The sequence below is a fragment of the Narcine bancroftii genome, chromosome 3 (assembly GCF_036971445.1).
Source record: "Narcine bancroftii isolate sNarBan1 chromosome 3, sNarBan1.hap1, whole genome shotgun sequence".
Classification (NCBI taxonomy): Eukaryota; Metazoa; Chordata; class Chondrichthyes; order Torpediniformes; family Narcinidae; genus Narcine; species Narcine bancroftii.
Genome location: NC_091471.1, coordinates 85,188,839 through 85,207,807, shown reverse-complemented (window position 1 = coordinate 85,207,807; position 18,969 = coordinate 85,188,839). Strand labels below are relative to the sequence as shown.

The window sequence follows — 18,969 nt, the reverse complement described above, 5'->3', positions numbered from 1 at the left end:
ACTCCAACCTGAAGAATTCGACATTTTCCGTGATTTTTTTAAAAAACGCCGAACTGCGGGGGGAGACCAGTGTCGACCCACTGAGGAAGTCGGGGTGCCGTCGCTGGGAGTCCAGACCCGCAGTAAGACTGTTAAACTCTCTGTTGTTGAGTTGCAGCAGGAGCTGCAGTTACCTGGTTCTGCCACTATGTTAGAGAAAGCAGGTCTGAGCTTTTCTGAATTACAATGTAACCAGTTAAATGCTGTCATTCAGCCTATAATGAATGAGTTGGCTCAAAGGATAAATTCAGAATTGAATACAGTTAAAACACGTGTTGAGGCATCTTGTGAAGATTTTTTTTAAATTCAGTCTGTTTTTTGGAATGTCAACAACAAGTGGCTTTTAATACAGAAAAAGTGTTGAAGGTTGAAAAATCTGTTATGGAATTGCGAGAACGTGAGAAGGAGTTAGAGAGGAAAATAGACTATTTGGAGAATCAAAGCAGAAGGAATAATGTGAAAATTGTTGGTTTGCCAGAAGGTATGTTTTTTTACAGATTGGATCCCACAAGTATTAGGGCAAGAATTTTTTTCTGAAGGCTTGGTATTGGAAAGAGCTCACAGAACATTAAGGAGGTCACCTTTTCCTGGTCAGCCACCGAGATCTGTAATAATTCGATGTTTGAATTATTTGGATAGAGAAGCAATACTTCGACTGGCGGTGCAAAATGCGAGAAAATGACAAACTCCGTTATTGATTCAGAATAGCAGAGTTTTTGTTTACTCTGATTTGAGTCAAGAGGTGATTCAACGTCGACGTCGATTTAATCCAGTTAAAGAAGTTTTGTGGCGTAAAGGTTATAAGTCTACTTTTCGCTTTCCGGCAGTGTTGAAGGTGTTTCATGGAGACTATCAATCTCTGTTTTTTGAGGATGATCATGAAGCAATGATTTTTGCTGATTCATTGCCTGATATAAGAGGACAAAGACATAGCCCCACCATTGTCTCCTAAAGAAAAATCTGGTTGTTCTGGAAATGGTAGAACTGGGAAAAACGGGAATGGAAAGAGTCCAACTTCTTTTGAAATGTGATCTTTGAGTTTGGAACCTCTTGGATGAATAGCAGAATCTTCTTATTCTTATTTTATTTTTTATGTTATTATGATATTTTGAGATTTTTTTTGTTCGGCTGGGGAGGGAGAGATTTGTTCTAGGTTCTATTAGACATCAGCCACTGGTGGATGATCCACACCCAAATTTTGTTTAGGGATTACTACCTTTTGGTAGTTTTTTTTTGGGGGGGGGGTTTGTTAATTATTTTTTTTAATTTAAATTTTATATAGCTTTTACTTTGTGATTTTTTTTTCTCCTATTGGAGGGCCTATATACGATGATTTGAGTTTTTATATAAAGATATTATTGGTCTTTAGTAATATTAGTCGATATGTTAAAGTTGAGGTTTGCTACTTTTAATGTTCGAGGTTTAAACGGTTCAATTAAGCGTAATGATGAGGGACAGCTATGGTATTGATAAGAATTATTTGTTTCTTTATTTTTAAATTTGATCTTTGGTAAAATGTGTGTTTGGTAGTGATATGATTTTATCTGAAATGATTAAAGTTGAGACTTTTCTTGTGAAGGTACCAGAGAAGGGTTATATTTTATTCATGTATTAAATATTATAGGATGGTATGGATAAAAAGGGTTGGGTAAATCCAAATTTGCATAAGATTAAAATACCTTTAGATCTGATAGTATCTTTATTGGGCAGTTTGCAACCTGTGAAAGGTTTGGGTTTAGATAAATTTCAACTTTTGTATATTTAGCATTATTTGTAGAGAAAAAATGTATTGTTAGTATGTGGAAAGATACAAATATGATTGATATTAATAGATGGCATAATGAGATGACATACTGTTTATTAATGGAAAAAATTACTCTTATGGCTGCACCAATGAAGCAATTAAACATGGTGCACCTGAGTACTGAGAAACACCTGTGAAGCAAAATGTCCCAAACATTATGGTGCCCTGAAATGAGGGGACTCTGTATAAGAAGTGCTGTAATATCCACATGATCAAACCAAAATGTATACAAATAACCTTGAATAAAATCTGGAATGTGCACTTTAATTACATGTGAGTTTCTTGATTACAAATTTAAAACTGTATAGCAAAGGGGAAGATAAAGGAAAAAGGTTCTTTGTTCCAAACTTTAAGGAGGCCACTGTAAGAGTCCTTAAATAAGCCTCTGATTGTGTGTTGTTGATGGTGGAAGGGTAGCAACTGTTCCTGAACTGGTAGTTCAAGTCTTGTGGTACCTATACCATTTTCTGGATGGCAGCAGTGAGAACAGAGCCTGTTCTGGGTGGTGTGGATCCTTGATGATTGCTGCTTCTCTCTGGTGGCTGTGTTCCATGTAGATTTTGTTGGTGGAGAGCGTTTTGCCTCTTATGTTCTTGATTCTATCCATTAATGTTTGTCTGTTTTTCCACTCTGATGTATTAGTTTCTCCCTACCAGACCATAATCTAGGTGGTCAACCACACTTTCCACTACATATCTGTAGAAGTTTGTCTAGATTTTTGGTGGTGTACCAAATCTCAGCAAACTCCTGAGGAAGTAGAGTCCCTAATATGCTTTCTTCTTGGCATTTGTGTAATGACTCCAGGAAAGGTCCTCTAAGATCTGGACTACCTGGAATTTAAATTTGCTCATTTTCTTCACCTCTGATTCCCCAATGATCATATACCTCTGATTTTTCCTTCCTGAAGTCCTTAATTGGTTTCAGTGACATTGTTGGTACTCCATTGAGCAAAGTTTTCAATCTCCCTCGTCACCCCTTTTTTATAACCAACTAATGTGGTATTGTCAACAAATTTGTAGATGGTGTTTTTGATGTACCTAGCCACACAGACATGGGTAAAGGTTCTATTGCTGTCGAAATTCTTTTACTTTGTCTACTGTAAGGAAGACAGAGAATCACCACTGTAAAGTGGGTAGAGCAGGGGACTAAGAACTCAGCCTGTGGTGGTCTGGTACTAATGGAAATTATGAAGGAGATGTTCTTACCAATCCTCACTGATGGTGGTCTGGAAATAAGAAAATCCATGGTCCATTTACCCAAGGGGTATTGATGTTTAGCTCTTGCAGTTTGCTGATCAGTTTTGAGGGGATGATGGTGTTGAATGCCAAACTATAGTCGATAAAGAGCATTCTGATGTATGGTCTTTTCTATCCAGGTGTTTCAGGGGTTTGTCTAGAACCAGTGAGATGGCATCTGTTATTGCCATATTGCTGTGATAGGGAAATTGGAATGATCCATGTTCCCACTCGAACAGGAGCTGCTATGCTTCAAACATAGCCTCTCAAAACATTTCATTACTGTGGATGTGAGAGTCACTGGTTGGTAGTTATTTAGGCAGGTTAGCACACTCTCCGTGAGTACAGGTTCAATTGTGGACTTTTTGAAGCAGATGGGTACCATGCTCTATCAGAGTGAAATGTTGAAGATATTTGTGAATACATTAACCAGTTGGTAGGCACATCTTTTCAGTCCTCAGCTTGGTACTCCATCAGGACTGAATGCTTTCCTTGGATTCACTTTCCTGAAAGAAGTCCACATATCATCCTCGGATACTGAGAGAGGAGGATTATTGGGGGACATGGGGGTCCAGAGTGGTTTTTTCTTTGTTCTAGTGGTCAAATCAGACGTAGAAGGCATTGAGTTCTTCTGGGAGTAAAACTTTGCTATCGCTGATAAATCAAACATTTCCAAATCCTTAGAGGTTAGCAATAGTTTAATTTTCCTTTGTCCATTTTAATTCATGCAGAGCATAATTATTCAATACTAATTCTTCCCTGACTGGCAGAGCTGGGCACTGGCTAGAGGACTTGCACTGTGATGAGCATATCAAATTGGTATTTAATAATTAAACTATCTTGATCTGGAGCCTTCCCGTTATTCCTTGATGTTGGTAAATATCACATTGTCCAAATCATGGTTATGGTAAAGTCTCTTGTCTGTGTGAATTAATTCCGTGCTAATGATAAGATACCTTGTTAAAGTCTACGGTAAGAGAGTTTATGAATACATCAGACATTGAAACGCTACTCTCTTATCCATTACCAACACTACTTCTTTTCATGTCTAATTTATTCAAAGTACATCCCCTTCAGTTCAAGATGTGCTTCCCTGGCTCTCTATCTTCAAAGGTATCTGTATTATTCATCATTTGGATGAATTTGTTTAATTTTGAGCTGAGATAAAATGTTTAGAGAAAATGTCAAACAAAACATACAGCTCAGTACAAGACCTTTGTCCCACGATGTTGTGCCAACCTTGTGAAATATGTCATGGAAATGATAACAGAAAATTTAAACCAGGCTGCTGTCACAAACAAGGAGTCAGAGAAATGTGCTGTTGAGTAGTATAAATTATTACATTTTTGTGGGAGAACATGCTGTAAAAACTAGATGGCCCACTTCTAAAAAATATTGCAAGAGCAAAGAGTATATATTCTTAATTTATTCAATGAGTGTTATTTGCCTAGATTATCAGCACAGATTGAATATGATTAGGGCCTCAGTGCCAGGATGTTGGCCTCTGTGAAGATGCTGAAATTGATTTACTTTTCCCACAATGGGACTTGAGGGATTTGGAGGAGACTGAGTTGATGGTACCTCTCCAGTACTCTGACATGCCTGTGGTAGATAGCTGAAGGCTGAGAAGTCTTACAGAGGGCAGAGATCTTTACTGTCAATTTGACTGTAATGCAGCACAGGAACAGGCAAGTACCTACATGTACCAGCACATGGTTCGTAGGCAACTATGCCTTGATGATTCATGCTCAGCCACAAGGTGCAAGCATATACTCTCACAATTGTGAAACCTATCTTCTCAAGCACTGTCTTCCAGATTGCAACCTTCCTCTGGCTGAAAAAGATATTTTGTCATTCTGGAATAAATCTCTTGCTATTTACTGTCTATTCTTGCCATCTTCAATACTTCTGCCAGGTACCCTTTGAGCTTCTCTGCCCCAAGAAAAAGAAATCCAGCTCTCTTGTGCCATCTGACACTCCACTGGGCAGTGAGGTTTTACTCCCCTTTGTTGCACTTCTAAATCTAGGAATATGTAGCACCCAGTACTTCAGAGCACTGGAGTGGATTTACCTACTCTATCTCCTCATAACTAATAGATTCTATCCTGGCAACATCCCGATGAATTTCCTCTACATCCTCCCAGTGCAATCATGTAGTTTGCAGAATTGCAAACAATATTTCAGCAGTGGCCAAGCCAATGTTTTGTGAAGTTGTATTAATACCCTGAGGGTATTAATACCCTGCTCTTTTAGTCTATACCCTGGCCAATGACGGTAAGCATCCTATGTATCTTCTTTCCTGCTCCATTTATCTCTGCTGCCACCTTTGTTCCTCAAAACTCCCTGGAACCTCATCATTCAAAGTGGATGTCATTCCATTATTTGACTTCCCAAGATGCATCAATTCACACTCATCAGGATCAACTTCCATCTGCCATTGCCCTTTCTAATTTACCAACTGATTAATATCTCAGTGTTGCTAAGATTATCCTCCTCATTATCAATAATAGCTTCAATGTTTTAAGTCATCTCAATGGTTCTTACATTCACATCAAAATTTTAAATATATAAAGTAAGAGGGAATCCGCACGATGCTATTACAGTGCCACTGACCCCAGTTCAAATCCAGTGCTGCCTGCAGGGAGTTTGTACATTCTCTCTGTGACTCTATGGTTCTTCCCTGGGTGCTCCAGTTTCCTTCCATCCTTCAAAATGTATGGAGTTGGATGTTAATTGGATGTAATTGGGTAGCTCAGGCTTAAATGGCTAGAATCGGCTTCTACTATGTTGTAAATTAAATTAAAAATTAAAATAAAATAAAAATTTAATTAAAGATTACCGTGGTAATCCAATCACAAAAGCAACCCTCGACAATTATCTGCTGACTTCTGTAACTGAGCTAATTTAGAATCCAATTTTTGAACTTGGGCACCTCACCTGTCCCCTTTAAAATGGGGAGTTTTCAAACTGAAACAGACAATGTTATATTTATTGCCCTTTACTGATGAAAATAAAATTTGGAGATTCAAGTAGGATTCAATTAAATCACACAAATTCATCACATTTCATGATAAACGTAAAGATGAGCATCTACTGTTTATAACATGTTCCACAATTTTAGATGCTATATAGTGTTATGAGCCCAGAGGACCCCAAAACACAGCAGCAATAGAAATTCACCAAGACAAATGGTTACTTAAACAAAAGCTACTTTTAATTTTCTTTAAACATAGAAGCAGGATCAAACAGCTTATTACTATTAACTGAACCCACTTCTAATTCTACGTGCACATGTATGTAATGGGTGTGTAAGTTCAGAAAAGTTCTTTGATTCACAGTCTAATATTATATGGCAATTCTTATCCTGTGCACAGATTTAACATTTATGAATTTCACCAGACTTTGGTGCTTGAAAGGTAAATGGTTAATGCTCAGGAAGGTTCTTGTCAGTTTTCAGGGAGAGATTTGTTGTTTGTTAGACACAAACTGATTCCTTCCGTTCAGCCATTTCAGTGTCTTGCCGAATAAACTCGCCCCAGATGATAACCTATAACAAAGAATATTGATAAGGTAGAATGGTGGATGTCATGTTCATGGATTGTGGTAATGTATTTGATGAGGTTCCCCATGTCAAGTTCATGCAGAAAGTCACAAGGCATGGAATCCTAGGAGGCCTTGCTTTGTGGATATAGGATTGGCTTGCCCAAAGGCAGGCTGTACATGGGTCATATTCTGCATGGAGATCAGTGATCAGTGGTGTTTTCCAGAGATCTGTTCTGGGACCCCTCTTCTTTCTGATTTTATAAATGGTCTGGATGAGGAAATGGAAAAGTGAGTTAGAAGGTTTGTAGATGACACAAAAATGGATGGTGTTGTGGATAATCTGGAGCAGATGTTCTCAACTTTTTTTGGACTATGGCACCCTTAGGACTCTGCTCAAATTGTAAGGGACAACTTCCCTATATAGTACTCAAGTTGAGTTGGTTTCTTCTGAACTTCATTCCTACTGACTACATCAAACACATGAAAAACATTTTATTATTACAGTCTGTAGCTTCCCTTAAATGTGTGGTTGCCCTTAGGATGACTGTATGATCCCTGTTGAGAATGGCTGGTCTGGAGGGCTGACAAAGAGATATTGATGGGATGCAAAGCTGGATTAAGAAGTAGCAGATAGAGTTTAACCCAGGTAAGTATGAAGCAGTTCATTTTGGTAGGTCAAAGTTAAAGGCAGAGTACAATGTTAATTGGAGAACTCTGAGCAAATCTGAGAGATGTTGGGGTCTATGGCCATGGGACACACAAAGATGCTGCACGAGTTCATGGTGTGGTTAAGAAGGCGCATGGTGTGTTGGCCTTCATTAACTGTGGGATATGGTTCTAGAGCTATGAGATAATGTTACAGCTATGTAAGACTTCAGTTAGACTCCTCTTTGAATGTTGTGTTTATTTCTGGTCACCTCATTACAGGAAAGACGTGAATTCTATAGAGAGGGTGCCAAGAAGTGTTACAAGAATATTGCCTGGATTGGAGAGCATGCCATATGAGGATAGATTGAGTGAACTTGGAGCAACGGAGGATGAGTGGTGACCTGATGGAGGCATTGATCATGTGGATAATCAGAGCTGTTTTCCCAGGGCTTAAATTCCTAAAACGAGGTGGCATAAATGCAAGATGCTTGGGGGTAAATATAAGGGGGATGTAAGAGGTACGTTCTTTACAGTGGTATGACCAGCAATGGTGGTGGAGGTAAGGACAATAGGATTTTTATAGAGACTATTAGATCGGTACATGGAAGTGGGAAAAATGGAGGGTTATGGAGGAGGGAAATTCTAGGTAGTTGTTGGAGCAGGTCATTAGGTTATACTGTGGTATGTGCTACAAGATCAAACCAGCAACCACAAAGAAGGCGTATCACACAGGGGTAAAGATGAACAATTACTTTATTAACAAAAAATTCACCAAACTTTAATTCAAAATCCCCTCTTTTATAACAATGCCCATTGGTTACTATGCAAGTTTCTATGTGTAAAACTAATAAATTCCCCAGCCTAAATATAACATATGTAATTAAAGTCTAAGTTATATTTCCAACCAGCCCACCGAAAAACTTAGGCACAAAACAAACACAAAACACACAAGACTCACAACTTTAATATTTCATTCCTGCAAGTTTTGTGAATTGCAACTTGACTTACTACAGCCCAGTTTTTACTGGCAGCTATCACTTGTGGTTTCCCCTTTCTCATCAATATTCCATCTTGAACAAAGTAACCTACTGGCATAGTTTCAATTTCCTGGTTAGACAGAATCTTATCTCTTATCCCAGCAAGATCAGGATCATGTTTTTGTCTAGCTATTATTCTTCTCTTGACAACAGCAAAGCTGGATCCTTGTATTTGTCCTCAATGCTTGCCTCCACTACAGGATCATCACAGACTTTCTCTACCTCTACTTTTTTTCTAGACATGGCTCTAGTAATAGCACATGCAGGGTAGATTTCCAAATCCTTTTCGGACTCATAAACCAATGGCTTACTTGTGAGTTTCACCGCAGGTATGACTTTACCCTCTGCTAAATCATTCCCTAACAAAAGAGAAACTCCATCCACCGGCAGACTTGATCTTATCCCTATCGTAACTGGGGCATTAACTAAGTCTATTCCATCACTATTCTATGCAAAGGTATAGGCTCTGCTTCACCACCAGTGCCTCAAATTAAATTCACATCTCCAGAATCGGTCTCCTCACCAAAATTCAAAATGTTGCTTAATGCAAGCAATTGGGCTGCTCTAGTATCCTGCAGGATTTTAACTGGTACTTGATTAGATCCTTCTTTAACCAAAATGAAACCTTGAGTCATGAATGGTTTAAAAATATCCCTAACTTTTTCACTCTGAACAGAGACAGTTGGAACCACCCCTTTTTCTCTTTCTTCCTTTTCAGTACAGGACAATTTGCTATTATGTGCCCTGGCTTCTTACAATAGTGGCAAATAACACTCAAAATTTTTCTTCACCCATTTCTCTTCCCCTTTTCCTTTAACCTCACTTCAAGATTTTCAGCAGTATTCCTTTGAAAGGTTTTCCCTGGTGTCCACTTAGGCTTGTGGGTTAAAGCATATTCCTCTGCCAATTTAGCCAATTATGGCCAAATTTTTATATTTTTCTCTGCCGTACACTTGAATATCATCAGGAACACAATTTTTAATCTCCTCAATCAGAATGATTTCCCTCAATTAATCAAAGTTGTCTTCTACTTTCATTGTGCAACACCACTGATCAAAACACACAACCTTCCGATAAGCAAAATCCAGATAAGATTGGGTTGCTGCTTTTTTTAAACTCCTGAACTTTTGTCTATAAGCCTCTGGGACTAGTTCATAAGATCGGAGTATAGCCTGCTTTACAAATTCATAATCAGCTGCTTGTGGTACAGTGAGACATGAGTACACCTGTTGGGCTTTCCCTTTAAGAACACTTTGTAGCAGGATTGACCACTGGTCAGGTGGCCATTTTAAATTTACAGCTACTTTCTCAAAATGCTGAAAATGCTGGTCTATTTCAGCTTCCTCAAATGGAGGAACTAACCTCACTTCTCTACTGACCAGAAACCTCTCCCCCTGACCAGCACGTGGGTTTTGGGGTTCTCCCTCTCTTTGGGTTAGGGTCTGCCTCAATTTAGCTAGTTCTAGCTCATGCGGCTGCTCTCTCCTCCCTTGCGGCTGCTCTCTCCTCCCTTGCGGCTGCTCTCTCCTCCCTTGCGGCTGCTCTCTCCTCCCTTGCGGCTGCTCTCTCCTCCCTTGCGGCTGCTCTCTCCTCCCTTGCGGCTGCTCTCTCCTCCCTTGCGGCTGCTCTCTCCTCCCTTGCGGCTGCTCTCTCCTCCCTTGCGGCTGCTCTCTCCTCCCTTGCGGCTGCTCTCTCCTCCCTTGCGGCTGCTCTCTCCTCCCTTGCGGCTGCTCTCTCCTCCCTTGCGGCTGCTCTCTCCTCCCTTGCGGCTGCTCTCTCCTCCCTTGCGGCTGCTCTCTCCTCCCTTGCGGCTGCTCTCTCCTCCCTTGCGGCTGCTCTCTCCTCCCTTGCGGCTGCTCTCTCCTCCCTTGCGGCTGCTCTCTCCTCCCTTGCGGCTGCTCTCTCCTCCCTTGCGGCTGCTCTCTCCTCCCTTGCGGCTGCTCTCTCCTCCCTTGCGGCTGCTCTCTCCTCCCTTGCGGCTGCTCTCTCCTCCCTTGCGGCTGCTCTCTCCTCCCTTGCGGCTGCTCTCTCCTCCCTTGCGGCTGCTCTCTCCTCCCTTGCGGCTGCTCTCTCCTCCCTTGCGGCTGCTCTCTCCTCCCTTGCGGCTGCTCTCTCCTCCCTTGCGGCTGCTCTCTCCTCCCTTGCGGCTGCTCTCTCCTCCCTTGCGGCTGCTCTCTCCTCCCTTGCGGCTGCTCTCTCCTCCCTTGCGGCTGCTCTCTCCTCCCTTGCGGCTGCTCTCTCCTCCCTTGCGGCTGCTCTCTCCTCCCTTGCGGCTGCTCTCTCCTCCCTTGCGGCTGCTCTCTCCTCCCTTGCGGCTGCTCTCTCCTCCCTTGCGGCTGCTCTCTCCTCCCTTGCGGCTGCTCTCTCCTCCCTTGCGGCTGCTCTCTCCTCCCTTGCGGCTGCTCTCTCCTCCCTTGCGGCTGCTCTCTCCTCCCTTGCGGCTGCTCTCTCCTCCCTTGCGGCTGCTCTCTCCTCCCTTGCGGCTGCTCTCTCCTCCCTTGCGGCTGCTCTCTCCTCCCTTGCGGCTGCTCTCTCCTCCCTTGCGGCTGCTCTCTCCTCCCTTGCGGCTGCTCTCTCCTCCCTTGCGGCTGCTCTCTCCTCCCTTGCGGCTGCTCTCTCCTCCCTTGCGGCTGCTCTCTCCTCCCTTGCGGCTGCTCTCTCCTCCCTTGCGGCTGCTCTCTCCTCCCTTGCGGCTGCTCTCTCCTCCCTTGCGGCTGCTCTCTCCTCCCTTGCGGCTGCTCTCTCCTCCCTTGCGGCTGCTCTCTCCTCCCTTGCGGCTGCTCTCTCCTCCCTTGCGGCTGCTCTCTCCTCCCTTGCGGCTGCTCTCTCCTCCCTTGCGGCTGCTCTCTCCTCCCTTGCGGCTGCTCTCTCCTCTCTTTTTTCCACTCTCTCCTCCCTTTCTGCCTGCCTTACTGCTTCCCATTTGGCTTTCCTTTCTGCCTCTCTTTTTTCCTCTAACTCTAGTTTTCTCAAAGCCAACTATACTTCCTCTGAAGATTTCTCCTTTGGAAACTGTTCTCATGCAGCTTCTTCAAATTCCCCCTTTCCTACGTGGTGCTTAACAATCTTTTGGGCAATTTCCTTTTTTTCATCCCAGTTCTTACAGTAAGAAGTTTAACTTGCCAACTATAACCATCAGTTCTGACTTTTTAGCCATTTTTAAATTAACCACTGAAGGGTTCGCGATAAACTGGTCAATATTCATAGTTGCTGGTGTTTCTGCTGGTGATTTATACACTCACCATTTATTTTTAATTTCAAGCTGGAGGTTGAGTCAAATTCAGATGACTGATAACTAAGCACAAGTCAATCACTCTTAAAGCTTCTAAATTGGTTTGATCCCAGACGGATCCCCCAAATTATGTTACAAGATCAAACCAGCAACCACAAAGAAGGCGTATCACACAGGGGTAAAGATGAACAATTACTTTATTAACAAAAAATTCACCAAACTTTAATTCAAAATCCCCCCTTTTATAACAATGCCCACTGGTTACTCTGCAAATTTCTATGTGTAAAACTAATAAATTCCCCAGCCTAAATATAATATATGTAATTAAAGTCCAAGTTATATTTCCAACCAGCCCACCGAAAAACTTAGGCACAAAACAGACACAAAACACACAAGACTCACAAAACTTTGATCTCAACTGAAGCAAAGATCATAAACAAAATTCATTTTGTTTGGTAAACTGAAGCCAAAAGATCTAACTATGGCATGGTCCAGATTCTGGCTGCCTTCAGAATGTTCATCCCTTTTTAAAATGCCCAACATGCTAAACTGTCTTCCAATGACTCTTATTTTTGGCCTCCTTCCACTCCACAGCACCCCAAGTCCTGAAATTTTTAGATAATTTTCTGCACATGCTCAGTCTGTCTCCAATTCTCTCAGCAGTCCACCTTCACCTCTTAAAGGCAAACTGTCACTTTTTAACATAAAACCACACAACACATAGGCCAATACACAACACACAACTCTGTAACATATGCAATAGATTTATATGTTCCATGTTCTGACTTACAATCTGTGTACTCTCAAAATTTTACATTTTAAAGACCTTCTACTTACCCAGCACACTTTGGCCAGAAGACAACCTGTCCCAAAACATACTTGCCAGATCCTTTCTAATACCGTCAACATTGGCTTTTATCCATTTTAGAATCTTGACTTGAGGACCAGATGTCTTTTTCCATAATTATCTTGAAACTATTGGCATTATGATCACTTGAACTAGTGTTCCCCTACACACACTTCTGTAACCTGCCCTGTCTCTTTCACCAATAGTAGACCCAACTGCTTCTAGTTGGGACCTCTATATATTAATTAAGGATACTTTCTTGATCAAACCTGACCAACTCTAACTTCAAGCTTTTAAACATTATGGGAGTCCTAGTCAATATGTGGGAAATTAAAATCACCAACTATCACAACCTTGTATTTCTTGAAACTCTCTGTTATCTCTCTACAAATTTGCAACTCCAATTCCCCTCATCTATTGGGTGGTACATAATACAACCCATGAATGTTGTCATCTCTCTCTCTCTCTCTCATTTTCCTCATTTCCACTCAAAAAGTCTCAGGTGAGCCCGCCAGTCTGCCCTGTTTGAACATAGAAGTGACATTGTCACTGACGAGCAACACCACCCTTCATCCCTCCCCTCTATCATGTCTAAAACAATGGCACACCAGAACATTGAGCTGCCAGTCCTTCCCCTCATGCAACCAGTTTTCACAAATGACCGTAATGTCATAATCCCAGATGTTGATTCATGCTCTGGCGTATCTGTCTTTCCCATAATATCATACTCCTTGGACTGAAATAAATTCAACTCAGTACATTATTCCCAGCATGTTCAACCTTTCTTTTTCTTTCTTCGTCTGCTGGCTTAACATCTTTTTCCACAACCAATCCATTATCTGATCTGGTACTCTGGCTTCCATTTTTCCGTTCATCACTAGTTTAAACTTTCTGGAGCAGCACCTGCAAACCTTCCTGCAAGGATAAAGTCATGGCTAATCCACTTGTCACCTCAAATCTAGATTTCTGTCTACCTATGGTCACCCTTGATCTCCAGGTTATTTAATGTCAACTGAATTGGAAAATGTGTTGTGTGAGGCAAGATTAACAGAGCTAGGGATTTTATCTTCAGAGAGAAGAAGGATGAGAGATCTATAAGATTATGAGAGGCATTGATAAGGTAGATGGTCAACACATTTTCCTGGGTGAAGGAGCACATATCTGAGGTTAGGGAAGAAAGTTTTAGGGAGAAGTTGGGGTAGGTTTTTATACACAAAGTGGATTCCTGGAATGCATTGCCAGGGGTCGTGATGGAGGCTGGTGCCCTACGGATATTTTTAAAATACTGTTAGATAGGCACATAGATGTAAGAAAAATAGAGGGTTATGGGGGGGTGGTATGGAAGAATTAGATGATTGAATAAGTTTGTATAGATTGGAACAACACCATGGGTTGAAGGGCCTGTACTTATATCTGTCCATTGATGCTGTGAAAATATTCAACGACCTTGCTTCTACCATGCTCGATGGAAGAGTGTTGCAAAGAATCATGATCTGAAGGAAAATTTCTCCCTCATTTCTGTCTTACTGTAAATGGGCCACCCTTTATTTTTAAATAGTGACCCCTAGTTGAGAGAATGCATAATGTCAACATATGCCCTGTTAATATTCTTTAGAGTCTTGTATGTTTAAGACAAGCCACCTCACACTCAATTCACCAATTTGAGGGATTGAGTCATATGAACATTCTCGAAACTGCTTTCAATCCATCAATGCCTTTTTTTTTAACAATGAGACCAATACTGGACACAGTAATCAAGAAGTAGATGACCATATATAACTGAATAAGGTATCACCAATACCGTATAAAACTGAAATAAAAACGTGGATAGTTTTGTAATCAACTCCCCCAGTAATAAATAATGATGGCCTGTTATTTTGCAGCGTCTGCATATTTGCCTTTTGCAAGACATGCTTTAGGAATGCCCAGATCACTCTGCATTCCAGAGGCCCGCAGTCTCTCAGATTACCTACCTTTTTCACTTGTCTCGACAAAATTATTCATTTCAGGTTTCCCCATATTATATGAGTTTAGTCTAGCTCTGTCAGATCTGCTTGAAGCCTGCAATTATTCTGCAGGCTGCCATTCGTCTGGACAGTGCCATGTGCTACTTACAATATACTTTGTCACCTTGCTTCTCCTGGAGATGGTCTCCACAGTTTTATTGACCCATTCTGATTTTCTTCGGCACAAAGTAAGAAAAGTAAAGACCTGCCTGGAGCTCTTTGAATCAAACAAATTACTTTTGTGTAATTGCATCATTAAACTCTTATTTAATTCATAAATTTTAAATATACTGCTAATCTAAAAAGATTTTGTTTCTGAATGAGTGGATGTTTCAAATATAGATGACAAAATGTACATCATGGATATGATTTTGTGCTTTAAATGAACACATTGTCTCCCTCTGCTGGAAATATGCACATTAAAGGTAACGATGGAACTATAGAGGATTACAGCAATAAAAACGCCTCTTCGGCAAATCTAGTCTGTGCCAAAACATTTTTTTGCTGAGTCCCACTGACCTATTCCCAGACAATTGCCCTCCATACCTGTCTAAATTCTTCTTGTATGTTAAAATTGAACCCGCATTCACCTTTTCAGTTGGCAGCTCGTTTCACTCTCTCACCACTCTGCATGAAGAAGATTCCTCCTAAACTTTTCCCTTTTCAATCTTATCCCATATCCTCTGGTTTGTATCTCAGCTACCCTCAGAGGAAAAAGCTATCTACATTTACTCTGTCTATCCTCCTCATAATTTTAAATATCTCCCCTCCCCTCATCCTTCTACCCTCCAAGGAATAAAGTCCTAACCTGTTTAACCTTTCCTTGTAACTCCGTTCCTAACTCTTTCAATCTTATTGATATCTTTTCTGTAGTTAGGTGACCAGAACTGCACACAAAACTCTAAGAAAAAGCATCTCAAAATGCTTTTTAAGCTCGTCTTTCAGTATCCAAAGGGCCTTCAACAGGAGCTCACCAAAATTCATCAAACCACTGTATCACGCACCATCTCATTTCCCTGCCACGGCCTTCAACCTTATTGTTCGTAACCTGCACTGCCTATTTATACCTCCTGCCAAAGATCTACAAACCCAATTGTCCTGGCAGACCCATGTTCCTGACTCACTTAATTGGTCTCCACTTAACTTTACTGAGTTTTGTTTTCCACCCCCCCCCCCCACCCCCAGTTCAGTCCCTCCCAACCTACATCAAGGACACCTTCCCTCCAACACTTGAACAACTTCCATTTCCCTGAACTCGATTGTCCTATTTTTTTCCATGCACATCCAATCCCTATACACCTCCATCACCCATACTGAAGGCCTCATAACCCTTTGTTTCTTTATGAAAAGTAAACCCAATCGTCTCTTCCAGCTGGCAGAACTTGTTCTCCTTAATAATTCCTCCTTTGACTTATCCGACTTTCTCCAAGTCAAAGGAGTAGCCATGCGTACCTACATGGGCTCCAGCTATGCCTACTTTTTATAGGCTACATGGTTATCCTATCGATGCTGAAAGACCGGCTAAGTTGCTCCAGCATTTTGGTATACTTTTACTACAATGACAGTGTCTGCAGCTTTTGTATTTCACTCTGATAATACCCCAAATTTGTCCTCACCAAAGTCTTGTACAACTTTTCTATAGCATCCAAACTCCTATACTCAGTACTTGTGTGTGTGTGTGTGTGTGTGTGTGTGTGTGTGAGTGTGTATATACATACATACAATGGTCCCAGCTCCTATCCCTGAGACACACCACAAGTCACAGTCCTCCAGCTGGAGATGCAATCATCCATCATCATTCTCTGGCTTCTCCATTCCAGCCAATATTGAATCCAGTTTACTGCCTCCCCATGAATACTGAATATCTAAACTTCCTGACTAACCTTCCATTTGGGACTTTGTCAAAGGCCTTAAAGTCCACATAGACGACATCTGCAGTCTTTCATCAACTTTTCTGGTAACCTCAAAACTCTATAAGATTGGTTAAATATGAGCTATCATGCACAAAACAATGATGCCTATCCCTATTCAGTCCATGACTATACATATACTTGTATATCTGATCTCCTCAAACATTTTCCAATAATTTGCCTACTAGTGTGGTCAGACTCACCAGTCTATAATTTCCAGGGTTACTTTGGAGCCTTTTTTAAACAATGGAACAACATGAGCTACCCTCCAATCCTCTGACACCATTTCTGTGGCTAAGGACATTTTACATATTTCTGCCAGAGCTCCTGTAATTTCTATACTCATCAGAGGGAATATCTTGTCATACCCTGGGGATTTATCCACCTTTATTTGCTTGAAGATAGCAAGCACCCCTCCCTCTTTAATCTGTGTAGATTCCTTGACCTCATTACTTGTTTTCCTTACTTGCCTAGACTCTGCTAGTTTCCTGAGTAAATACTTATGCAAAAATTCATTTAAGATCTCTCCCATATCTTTTGGCTCCCATATCTTTTGGCTCCATTCATAGTTGACTACTCCGATCTTCAAGGGGACTAATTTTATCCCTTACTGTCCTTTTGCTTTTAATATATCTGTTTAAAAAAAACTCTGAAGACATTCCTTCATATTGTCTGCCAAAGCAGCCTCATGTCTTTTTTTTAGTGTTTCTGATATTTTTTGAGGTTTTTCTTGTATTTTTTATATAATCCTCAAGTATCTCATTTGCTCCATGGTGCCTACACCTGCTAGATATCTCTATGTTCCTCCAAACCAGATCTCTAATATCACTTGAAAACCAAGGTTCCCTTTGTCTGTTAACTTTGCCTTTGATCCTAAAAGTAACATACAAACTCTGAACTCTCAAAATTTCACCTTTGAAGGTCATCCACTTACCTGCACAGCTTAGCTCAAAAAGAACTTCTCCCAATCCACATTATAGATCCTTCTTCATTTCTACGAAATTTTCCTTTCTCCAATTTATAATCTCAGCCCAAGGTCCAGACCTATCCTTCTCCATAATTAACTAGAAACTAATGGCATTATGATCACTGGACCCAAAATGTTCCCCTACACATACTTCTGTCACCTTTCCTATCTCATTCCCTAATAGGAGATCGAGTATTGCACTCTCTTCAGTGGTACCTTTGTATATTGATTTGGAAAACTTTCCTGAACACATTTGACAAACTCCAAGCCATCCAGCCCTTTTACAGTTAAAGGTAAAGGTTCCATTATTGTCATGTAATACTATATTTAGAATGTAACATATATGAAATTCTTTAACTTTTGACTACCGTAAGGCAGACAGAGAGTCGCCACTTTGCCCAGCAATCCTCACAGAAACCTAAGCACCTGCTGTTCCTAGGTGGTCTCCCTTCCAAGTTCTGATAAGTTCTGAGTTTGCTGAGCTTCTGAGATCAGGCAATCTCAGGCGTATTCAGACTATTAGGTGCTGTGAGTATTAGTATGGGGGTCCGGTCAATATTTGGAAAGTTAAAAATCTCTTACTATCACAAACTTGTGTTTGCTGTAACTCTGCTATCTTTCTACAGATTTGTTCCACCAATTGTAACATGGAACAATACAGGCCCTTCGGGACTCGATGTTGTGCCGACCCATGTATTTTTCCTAAAAAAAGTACTAAACCCTCCCGACACCATAACCTTCTATTTTTCTTTCATCCATGTGTCTGTCCAAGAGTCTCTTAAATGCCCCTAATGTTTCAGCCTCCACTACCATCCCTGACAAAGCATTCGAGGCACCCATAACTTTGTGTATTTATGAAAAAAGTACTCCTGGTGTCTCCCCTAAACTTCTCTCCCTTCACTTTGTACATATGTCCTCTAGTGTTTGCTGTTCCTGCCCTGGGAAACAGATGCTGGCTGTCCACCCTATCTATGCCTCTCATAATCCTGTAGACCTCTATCAAGTCTCCTCTCATCCTTCTATGCTCCAAAGAGAACATTCCCAGCTCTGCTAACCTTGCCTCATAAGACTTGTTTTCTATGCCAGAGACATGATCACTGTAGCTTGTGCCTCTCCATAGCTTCCACATCCTTTCTGTAATGAGGAGATCAGAACTGAACATAATATTCCAAGTGTGGTCTCATCAGATTTTAATAGAGCCACAACATTACCTCTTGAACTCAGTCCCCTGACTAATAAGCTCAATTAGGGACTCATTTAAGGACTCATATATGCACTTTGTTTTTGATTCCTTTCTGTATTGTACAATCAGTTTGTTTACATTTATTGTTTACATGTGTACATTGTGTACAAATTTTTCTTTACATTACAAATAAGTGGTAATTCTGCCTTGCCCACAGTAGAAAGAATCTCAGGATTGTATGTGATGTCATGAATGTACTCTTACAATAGATCTGAATCTCAAATCTGAGGACCAGCATACCTCATGCCTTCTTAGCTACCTATCAACCTGCATGGCAACCCTGAGAGATCTATAGATTTGGACCCCAAGATCCCTCTGATCTTCTACACTTTTAAGAATCCTGCCATTAACCATGCCCTCTGCCTTCAGGTTTGAGCTTTCAAAATGCATAATTTCACACTTTTCCAGATTGACCTCAATCTGCCATTTTTATGGCGAACTCTGCATCCTGTCTATAA

General features: G+C 41.1%; 1 protein-coding gene across 4 annotated transcripts in view; it reads left to right on the top strand.

Annotated features, from left to right (window-relative positions):
• The window catches only part of pde4d (phosphodiesterase 4D, cAMP-specific), a 1,272,582-nt gene that overhangs the window by 514,008 nt on the left and 739,605 nt on the right, over positions 1-18,969 (top strand). The gene's annotated exons all lie outside the window — the stretch shown is intronic.